Source organism: Genypterus blacodes, unplaced genomic scaffold (genome assembly GCF_046128005.1).
Source record: "Genypterus blacodes isolate CSIRO-AG114 ecotype Tasmania unplaced genomic scaffold, CSIRO-AGI_Gbla_v1 ptg000233l_1, whole genome shotgun sequence".
Lineage (NCBI taxonomy): Eukaryota > Metazoa > Chordata > Actinopteri > Ophidiiformes > Ophidiidae > Genypterus > Genypterus blacodes.
In genome coordinates, this window is record NW_027467031.1 from 705,001 (window position 1) to 716,388 (window position 11,388).

At 47.9% G+C, this 11,388-nt stretch overlaps 1 protein-coding gene across 4 annotated transcripts in view; it reads right to left on the reverse strand.

Annotated features, from left to right (window-relative positions):
• eya4 (EYA transcriptional coactivator and phosphatase 4) overlaps positions 1–3,302 on the reverse strand; it is a 23,071-nt gene extending 19,769 nt beyond the window's left edge. For all 4 annotated transcript variants that reach the window (XM_076170850.1, XM_076170851.1, XM_076170847.1 and 1 more), the window contains exon 1: positions 2,841–3,302. The gene's annotated coding sequence lies outside the window, so the exon portion shown is untranslated. The remainder of the gene's footprint in view (positions 1–2,840) is intronic.
• Positions 3,303–11,388: the final 8,086 nt, after the last annotated feature.

The window sequence follows — 11,388 nt, forward strand, 5'->3', positions numbered from 1 at the left end:
TAAAGTGAGGTGGGAAAGACATTTGGTCGTGTCAATCAGCAAGTGGGCGGAGCTTCAGATTCATCATTGAGAAAAAAAAAAGAAGAAAAAAAAAGAATAATTTCCAATGCGGCGACCACACTTACACACACACACACACACAGCAGGGTTCTGTGTGTGTGTGTGTGTGTGTGTGTGTGAGGGTATGCAGAGGTAGACTGCAGACCAGCGGGTCTCTATTAAAATTCCTCTCTCTTATTTGGAACAGGAACTAATTAGAACAGTAAATGCAGGGCGGAGCAAGAGCCAATGTGTACCAGCTGCCCTATAATCACTGTGTCAACACACTGTCGAGGTGTAGGACACGTGCGAGGTGCCAGACCCACGCTCGCACATGGACACACACACACACACACACACACAAGTAGGGAGGATTACACACACACCAAATCGTGGTCAAATTCACGCTGGCAGCATACATTCAAGTCATTTGCACATTAGAGCAATCATAGGCAAGTACACAGAGTGAAGGTACTGCGCCAAGTAAACACACACTCGTGGTATGTGGAAACTAGGACATGTGTGTGTGTGTGTGTAGTGGATTGCCTTGTGTTATGGTTCTGATTAGAGGATCCTGCTGTGAGCGAATAAGAAGCAGCACTTAGCTGTTTAAGACAAGGGTTCAAAGGTTAGCTGGTGCCCTCGTACGGATCACTTTACACGCGCACACACACACACTTGCGTACACACACACGGAGCACTTTCATGTCACGTTTCATGCTTTGCTGAAATTTTACAAGGCTGTCAGTCACGACATCAACAGCATAGCCGTGAGAAACTGCAATCCACATGTAACACACACGCGCGTGGAAATCCTCCGCACACACACACACACACACACACAGACACACACACACGTACACACACACGCCAGTCTGGCCGTTTCTGTCTCGACACGATCTGTGAAAACACAAGCACACGCAGGCTTTGATGCTGGAGAGCTTTTTATCATCCCGGCCCTCCATACACACTTTCCCTCGCTCTTCATCTCCCGATCTCTCGCCTGCTTTTATCTCAGCCAATCACATTCACTCTCACTCTCCCCTCGCTTTTGTGCTATCTGGTGTTATTCCTTCGTCAAACATATTATATGTGGATTTACGGTGAATGTATAAACGGGCGCACATCTCTTCTACCCTGACCGTGTTTAAGAAGTGCGAAAACCTGCAGGAAAGCAACCGCAAACCGACCCAGGGTATCACATCTAAAACACACACACACACACACACACACACACACACACACACACACACACACACACACACACACACACACACAAAGACACACACACAATAGAGGAGAACAATTCCATCAAGCCATTATGTCATCAATTGTGTTATAAATAACGAAAATCTGTCACAAAAACCCCCGAAATCCCAGCAAAGAGCCGTCTGCCTGCACACATTGGCTCTCTGCGTCGCCTGCAGTAAAGTCAGCGCCCCGTTTTAACTCTAATAATACAATAACACGGCCAAAGGGCCCCAAAGTGCACTCTTAGGTGGCCCGCGATGCCTGAAGGACCCATTTGTGTCATCTGAGCCGCTTAAATAGGCGACCTTTAACCTGGTTGGCCCGGGTGACCGCTCTAGAACACAAACCCGCCCGGCCTGGGGACTCCCTGAGGGACGCACACACACACACACACACACAGGTACCCCCAGATAATTATCCGCAAATAACAATTATTTGCTTAGGGGGAATTAGCTGCTGTTTCGGTTTGCGTTGTTCCGTATTCACGCTGTTTTTATGAGTCAAACCCGGTGATGAGGCCGCGGACGGTTTGACCTTAAAAGGCAGAAATTAGACACTGTAGCCGTGAGTCAGGAGAAAACACGAGCACGAGCACCGCGTCCCTCTGTCCTCATTTAAAATTGACAGAAAAGGTGCATTAACGGAGGTGTGTGTGTGTGTGTGTGTGTGTGTGTGTGTGTGTGTGTTATTGTTTCTAGCACATTGTGAAAGAGGGTGAACAGGAAGAGGAGAGAGAGAGAGAGAGAGCGAGCGAGAGAGCGAGAGAGAGAGAGAGAGAGAGAGAGAGAGAGAGAGAGAGAGAGAGAGAGAGAGAATAGAAGAATAGTGCTGTGTGTTTCTGGTAATAACCCAACCCATCTGCAATGGGACATCCGATACGAACACAGACACACACACCACACACACACACACACACATACACATAGAGAGAGAGTGTATGATAGCTTCTTTTTTTTCTTCCTTTTTTTTTTAATCTATCACTTTTTCCTTCCTCAAAGGGAACGTTAAATGTTTCACAAGGAAATTTTTAAATGAAAATGTTTCCTTTCCAACTTCACTTTGATACTTAAACACAAAATAACAATTCCACCTTAAAAATATCAGTATAAATAATAAACACTTGTAATGTGCATCGGCGTAAATATTGAGATTAGAGTATTTTTTCTTTGATGTAAAAAAAGAGAATTTGTAAGATAAAAACACACAAACTCAAATCGGTGCCGTCAAAATAAAAGCCCATATTATTTTCTGTTAAATGTTAAATGTCATAAAATAAAAACATGATGGATTTGAGTTGAAACCTTTTTTATCTCAATGCTTTTATCATTATTACACACTCACACTTATTTTACATCATTCAGACAAATGAAAGCTGCTGCAGCTTCATATAGAATAATATCAATACACACCTATGACTTATTTAATCACAAGCCAGATGAGCAATACGGTCATACTAAACATACTACAGTGTACATTTAATTGATAAAATGACACACACAAACACACTCTCCCACACACACGCTCACACAGAGTCAGAGATCCATTCTTACCTCAAGGTGTAATCAGGTCAGTGAGCTGCGCTTCCACACAGCATTACAGAGCCGTACGATCCACCAGCCTCCCTTCTCACACACGCACGCACACACACACACGCATACACAGGAGACTCGTCTCTCACACTCACATTCGCACACCACTCCTCCAACACAAACGCTGTTCAACTCGTCTCTGTCTGTCTCACTAACTCGCCACTTCACGTTCTTTCTTGTTTCTTGCTCTACGGGACAAAATGCATGTCTGCTCTCTCAGTGTGTGCGTTTGTGTGTGTGCGTGTGTGTGTGTGTAAGTCTCCTTCCCCTCACTCAGACAATGCACAGAAACTACACCTCTCTCTCTCTCTCCCTCCCTCCCTCCCTCTCTCTCTCTCTCTCTCTCTCTCTCTCTCTCTCTCTCTCTCTCTCTCTCTCTCTCTCTCTCTCTCTGTCTCTAAGGTCAATCCATGTACAGCTCCCGTCTTCCTCTACTCGTGTAATGGGGAACATTTCTGTCCTCCCGTTTCCCCCCTCCTCTGCCTCCTCCCCCTCTTCTCTCTCTCGCTCTCTCTCTCGCTCTCTTTCTCTCTCACCTCCTCCTCCTCTGCCTCCTTTGCTCAACTGACACTCGCAAAAAAGACTCAACCCGAGCTCACACTTGAAGCCAGAAATCCTGGTTAAAAGGGAACAGATCGGTCTTGTTTTAGCTTAGGTGGAGTCCTGAAATAGACAGATATGATTAATTCGGCCAAAGTTAAGTGTAAAGAATCTGAAAAGCTCAAATCGACGGCGTCCGTGTGTATGATTTCACTTTTGGCAGCTCTGATGTGATTTCTGCCATGAAGATAAAAAAGTAACAGCGAAGGCAACGCGGTGTCGATGTAATGTCAACGTCTGGCTGTGCAGTAGAAAGTAGAAAGAACAGGCCAGACCGTAAACTTCACACCATGCAATTGACCCCCACAACACACATGCACACACACACACACACACACAAACACACCTCCCTCTGTTTCAACCTCACCGTGTTGGACTTGCACACGATCGCACTCAACCAATCTGTGTTAATTTGAACCACAGGGGCTACACGTGTGTGTCAGATGTGAGGCAGAGGTGTGTGTGTGTGTGTGTGTGCTCTCCCTAGCTGCCTTGGTCTGAAGATGGCACTCTTTCTCTCAAAATCCTCAAATTGTTAAGAGGAGGGACAGACTCACTCACTCACACACACTCACTCACTCACTCACTCACTCACTCACTCACTCACTCTCACACACACACACACACACACACACACACACACACACACACACACACACACACACACACACACACTCACTCACTCACTCACTCACTCACTCACTCACCATAATGTTCACACCTTGATAGTCAAATGAGTCAGACAGACTTTGGCAAACGAACACACACTCGTGCTTACACGTATTTATTGATTAAGGGCAAATACAATACAAATACAATAATCAATTTCGTTCAGGTGCTAGTTTAGTTTTCCTTCCATCACATTTCAGCCAATCACGTGAAGCGCAGGGATCCATGCGGGTCGCCGAGTCCACATGAGTGCCAAACATCTCCAAAAACAATGCCCGTGACCTTTGTCCGCACAGAAACGACGCCATGGCAATCGAGCGAAAATCGCAGTTGTATCACTTTAAACATCATCGCCATGGTGACAGCACGTGGCCCAGTCATACAGCATGTATCCCCAGCGTGTATCAAACCTCTTGATTGATGTGTGTGTCATAGGCGCGGGGGCGAGCGTGTTTATTTGTGCGTGCGGGCCGACGTGCCTTTGTGCACGCACTGGACGTGAGAGAGAGAGAGCGGGCGAGCGAGGACGAGCTGTCAGAACAGATTAGGGCGTCGCAGCAGCGCTTGACAACTCAAGCACTTTATTATTAGCCGAAGCAGGACCCCCGACGGGTGGGGGGGTGGGAGGGGTTAGGAGTGTGTGTGTGTGTGTGGGGGGGGGTCGTCCAAATACATTCCCCCCCTCCACCCGATGAAATATTTTCACAGCAAGAGGAGAAGCAGAAGGGGGGAGCATGAGGAGGGGGGTGGGGGGGGGGCGTCCCAAAACACGGCTGATGAAATACACACACACACACAAAAAAAAAGTTTAAAAGAAGTGAGGAAGTGAGGAAGAGCGTGGTGGAGGAGCGTGGCGAGGGGGGGGGGGGGGGGTGAGCTGAGCGGGCAGTACATTAGACAGCTAAGTGACGCGGCGACTCGACTTAGGTTTTTTTGTTGACGTTGGGAGAGTTTTTGAAAGTGCCTGGCTCCCCTTTAAGAGGCCCTTGAGAACAACTTTGTTCCTCAAGTGGAACAACAGCAGTTTATCTTCCTCTCAGCAGACAGCCAGACACACACGCTGTTCCTCTTCATCGCCTTTGTTGTTTGCTTTGGTGCCTTTCATTTATTTTCGAGTGAGATGTCCTGCGATGTCGCCCCTCGAGATTCCCTTTTTCATCAGCCGGCCAGAGAGAGGAAATGTGTTTCTGTCTCTGTTTTATTCAATGTATGTATTTATATTCAGTTCAATCAGTCTGCAGCATTTCAAACTAAACTCAACACAGATACAACCAGCAACACACACAAACACAAAAACACACTTTTTTCAATTAGTGAGATGGCTTTCACGCGTCGATACTATCACACACACACACACACACACACACACACACCTGTGCAATGTGATCATCCAGCGACCCCTGTCTCTGACATTGGCCGGTGTGCGTATAGACCACAGAACACACTCATGAAGGATGTTACTCACCACACAAACAAAACCTGCCTCTCTCTCTCTCTCTCTCTCTCTCTCTCTCTCTCGCTCTCAGACTCACCGGTTTACCTGTCCTCCTCCTCCCCCCCTCCCTGCTCAAAGCGCTCCGCTCGCCATTTGTATGAGTGGTTATCGCCGTGGTAACCCTATCCCCTTCCTTTCATGTAAAATACATTGTGCCGAGCCTCGCTCCCTCCCTCCCTCCGCCTCCCCCGCCTCCCCCCTCCTGGTTCCCCCAGCCTGGGAGGTGTAAAACTATCCTTCTCTTTATACCTCCAAAAATGCCCCTTTTTCAGGTGTAGTAGGAAGCTATAAAAGAAAAAAAAAAGAAAAAAAGAAGTGAGGGAGTGAAAGGGAAGAACAGGGTGAGCTTGTGGAGCAGAGAGGAGGAGGAGGAGGAGGAGGAGGAGGAGGGGTGAATAGGTACTCTCCATCTCTCCTTCTCTTTCTGGCTCGTCGTCTACTTCATTTTAACTGCGTATTCTCACGTGAATCTGACGGGCGATGCTCAGAAATGAAAGGACACGCACACTCACGCACACACGCGCACACACACACACACACACAAGATGTACGCATTCTCACACACGTCTCTGCAACCCACGACGTATCGTGTAACTGTCTTGTCTTAGAAAGAAAGGTAGAGTGCCCAGGGAGAGAAGAAACACACACACACACGCACACGCACACACACACACACACACATACACACACAGAAAAAGAGCTAAAATTAGACGCTGGCCTTTCCGTTAAACTCGTCTCATCCGAATGTGAGAAATGAGAGAGAACAACAAGCGGCGCGGTCGCTCGGAGCTACGCAGCGAGAAAAATTAGGAGGCCTATATTGGGTGCATGATTTCATCAGTGTGAAAGGGAATAGCCAATACACACTTCCTGCTCCAACGCGCCTCGCAGGTTTAGATCACCGCAGCGTGGAAATCAAAGAAAACAAAGAATCCTTCACTTTAAAAAAAATCAAAGACAAAATGGTGCAGCGGCGTTGTTGTTGTTTTTGCCTCGTTGTTATGCCGCGGCGGAAAATGTAGTTTATCAAAGTAATGACGTAATGGGACTGAGACGAACACTAGGATCCTTAAGGTGCATGCGGGATTGGCAGTTCAGGACAGATTGAGGGAGGAAGAGGAGCGATGAAGAGTGACAGCGGCCCCTCTCTCTCTCTCCTTCCTCCCGGTGGTCTCTTAGCTGCCAGTGGAATTGGCTCCTCATTGTCTAAGAGAGTGAGGGGATCACAGACATGATTTAATGCAGCTTTACTCAATGGGGACAAATGAAAAGTCACTGACGGATGTGTGTGTGCATGTGTGTGTGTGTGTGTGTGTGTGTGTGTCCATGGGTCCTGCGTTGTTAATTGTGAAGCGTTTGGCCTCGACTGCCCCTGCTCAGCTAATCTGATGAGAGTGATTAAAAAAACAACTGGGAGAAACCTACACCAGTCCACGGCTCAGCAAGCACACACACACACTCTCTCTCTCTCTCTCTCTCTCTCTCTCTCTCTCTCTCTCTCTCTCTCTCTCTCTCTCTCTCTCTCTCTCTCTCTCTCTCTCTCTCTCTCTCTCTCTCTCTTCGCTCGCTCACTCAATCCTTCACATCCACACACGTAGCGGTGCGGCGCAGACTGAATTGCTTGATTGATTTTGGATGAATTGGTTTGGAACGTAAGACTCCCATCATGCATCAGTCGCACTACTACTACTACTCCTACACCTAAGATAGAACGTATCTGTCGTACACCTCCTGGTATCTAAGCAACGCATTATGTGGCAGATTTCAACTTGCGATTGAAAACAGTGCGAGCTTCCCGATTCCCTCTGCTGCTGTGTGCAACCTAAAGAAACACAATACCACACACACACACACACACCCCTCCTCCTTATCCCCAGCCTGACCGCAGCTACCGCACCCCGCCCCCCCCCCCCCCAATCGGCTAACCCAACCCCCCTCCACATCCCAGAGTGAAGAGAAATCGATGAGATGTGTGTGTGTGTGTGTGTGTGTGTGAGATTAGAGATAAGAAGGTATGAGAGAGAAGTAAATGCTAAAAAATGCGAAAAGTGTGTGTGTGTGTGTGTGTGTGTGTGTGTGTATGTGGTATAGGAAGAAACTGCCTCTGTGTGTGTGTGTGTCTTTCCATCTATAGTGGTTGGGGGGGTGAGGGTCCGAAGTGGTCATGACCGTTCGCACAAGCATGTGTGTGTGTGTGTGTGTGTCAGTTTGTGATCTCTGTGTGTGTGTGGCAGCAGTGGCATCAATAATTAAAGCTAATCTCATTAGGCCTCAGATCCCTTTCAGACGCTTTTAATTAAATGATGAATGGCCTCCCAGCTGCCTGTTAAATAATGCTGCTGGTGACATCACAGTGTGTGCGTGTGCGTGTGTGTGTGTGTGCACGGCAAAGGTGCAACATAAGGTAGATATCCTCCCAAAAAAAAAGAAAGAAAGACACATGTTGCGTGCGTGCGTGTGTGTATGTGTGTGTGTGTGGAAGGAGACATTCGGACACACACACACACACGCACGCCATCTGTTCTCAGATTCAATATGTGGGCCATTATTAAAAGTTACTGCGGCCCGACACGAACAGGAGTTGAGTGTCTCTGAAGTCACGGGCTGTTCGGCGCTCGCTGCCGTCCAAACACCTCGGATCGTCTTCCTAATAAAATCACCTCCCAAAATACCAGATGTCTGTGAGCAAAACAGACGAGACGACAGATTGAGGAGAGGACGACGTAACGCAAGTGTGAAAAAGAAAAGAGAGAGAAAGAGAGAGAGGAGGGCGGCGGGGGACAGTCTGAGCTCAGGGGAGGGGTGTGTGTGTGTGTGTGTGTGAGAGAGAGGGAGAGACAGGGACGGAGATAAAAGCAGACAAAGAGGAGAGACGGGAGAGAGAGACCATAGGCCAAATTAGAGAATGAGAGCAACAGGTAAAGCAGAGGACAGGTAGGGGTGCCAAAGCGCCCCGGGCTCACACACACAACATGGACCGGGCTATGAGAACACCCATAATCCCTTCTGCTTTTCACCCTCCTCACCCCTCTCTCTCTCTGTCTCTCTCTCTCTCTCCCCCCCTCCCCCCGCCCTCTCCGCTCTCGGGCTGCCTCTGTATCGGATTGCCGCCTTCACAATAGGCCCTGAATCATCACTCTATCCAGAGAAGAGACAAGAGAGACGAAGAGGCGGGCGGGCCAGCGGAGAAAGAGAAGGTGGGACAGGGCAGGGAGACAGGCAGAGAGACAGGCAGAGAGACAGACAGACAGGTAGACGGGTAGAGAGACAGGCAGGGCGAGAGAAGCAAGGACAGGGTGAGTAAAATGCTTTTGAGAACGCTGAACAGATCAGATCAGGTTCAGCAGCGGAGTGTAAAGGTTCAGATCTAGTGTTTGTTTCATCACACATCAGTCACAAATGTCCATCAGTTTATAGAGTTTATAAACTGTAACTAATGGCTTTATTGAAAGTAAAGAAGTCCTTTATAAATGCTTTAGAGTTTCATAATAAGCCATCACGCAAATACATTTGAGGTTATGAGTCGTCCTCTTTTAAAGGATCATAACAACCCGTTCAGTCACAATAAGTCACAAGTCAACCTGATAGGTGCTGTTTGTGCCAGAGGAGGTTTCGCAACACAACCTGGCAACCCAGACGCTCAGTTATAACTCCTTCCTTAAACACGACTCATTAACTAATAATAGTGCCATTGGTTAGAACGTATAAACCCTTTATGAAGAACAGACTTTATTACCAATAAACCTGTGCACAGCGTGACCCCAGAGCAGGAAAATTAAGCTAAATGTCAGAGATGGTTTCAAGGATATTGAGAGGCTGGCAGCTCCCAGCATGCTTTGTTTGTTCCATCACAGCACACACACTGTGCCGTGGATTCAAAGCTTGTTCAGATACCCGGCGAGCTCAATCAAGGCATTCTTCTCCAGTGTGCTGATTTTGTGCAGGCCTGCGGTGTTGCGAACCCAAAGTAATAAGTAAACGGTAACGGAGGACCCGGTTCACAACCCCATCTGGCCTCGACGACCCCTCCGCCGCGTCTCTGCTTCTGCGGCGCGCAGAGAAACCCAATCTCCCAGCAGAGCAGCAGAGGAAGTTCTCGCGGCGGGCAGGTTCCTCCGTAACCAAAGCGCAACTGTTGCAATTTCATTTCCTACCCCAGCAAAATGAGGAAATATGCTCCTTCTTTGTGTAACCAATGGCAGATGAGCGTTTGGCCCCGCGTGAAAGGCGGGCGGTGCTGTCGGGCGCGTTTGTTTTAAGGAAGCTGATGGGAACCAAAGCGGAGTGAAATATCGGCCTATTTTACTGCGGCGTTCTGGTTATGCAATATGTTTATGGCGGTGTTTTGATGGATTTGGTGTTTGGTGTTCATGGTGCAAGTTTCTCTCTGCTCAAATGATTAGATGTTATATAAATGTTCAGTAATGTGACGTTTGGCAGCGGCGTGATTTTCCTTGACCGAGTATGGCCGGGAATAATCAATACAGTCAGAGATGTTTGGCAGAAATCGGGAAATTTGGAGGGGAAACACAGGAGGACTTCCATTAACAAGCGTATAGTCACAATACGAGACTTCACTCAGATGACCTCAGCCGGCCCACACCAGAGAGCAAAGCGTATGTGTATAACAGAGTGAGAAACACCTACACACACACACACACACACACACACACAAAGCAGACACTCAGGCTCTCGTTGTGTGGTTTCCTGTCTGATGCGTTCCTTCAGAAAGCCCACGCTGTTCGCTCTGAGCGTCTAGATGGATTCTCCAGTCTGTTTGGGGGCTTGGGCTGAGAGTCAGACTGGGCCCGGGCTCAGATGCTGCTGTCTGTGACCTGCTGACCCCACACCTATAAGCCGGCCTCCCTTGGCTGAGGTAGCGACTCGCACTCGGCTCTCTCGTGAGTTATATGCCGGCTCAATCCAGGCACACCGTGACAGGAATCTGGATTTCAACTGACGTGTAGAAGTTTGTTGTTGGCATTTATTCCAACATTCTTCTTCAGCTTCATCAGTTTAGTTTCCCTCGTTGAAAAGACACAAATTTTAATTCAGCTCGGCATTCTAAAACTTTGATCACTCTCCGATTAAGGCGACGTATCTATTCTATCATCACGTCTACACCATAATGCAATCGAAATCAACATATGCTGACTCCAAGCAGGAAGCTGAGATTGCGCAATTGTAAATCAATGAATTCCCTCCCATTTCCTCAGCAGCCCAGACTCTCCCCATACGATCCATGCAGACGTCTCAGTCACATGTTTAGTGCAGCACAGGCACATAATTAGAGCACCTGCAAATAATATAGCACAAATATCCCAAATATTAGGCACCTTCATCCCTTCGCATCTTCTTCTTCATCACAGATTCTGACTTTCCCTTTTTTTTACCCCAAAAGATTGAATTTCCCTAAATATTGTCCGCATTCTCTGCATATCCTGTAGTTTATATTGAGGTGGCAGGAGCTGGCCGTCTGACAGGCAGCCTCTCGCAGTAACACTCAGCTGTCAACTAAACATAAATCTTACAAGAATCACTGTGCACTAAGCTGAAATTGAAGCATGCGGTGCCACAACCAGGATACCAGCCTACTAGAGGGGATGCCAGGGGGGGTAGCTGTTACACTCCGCACTCCTGTGATCTGTCCACAGGCCTTGTCACCGGGCAGATTTCGCAATGACTATCTATGACGCCAATGCAATCTTGGCAATCAGGGTTGGGCCCTGCTCGTATTTAGCTACT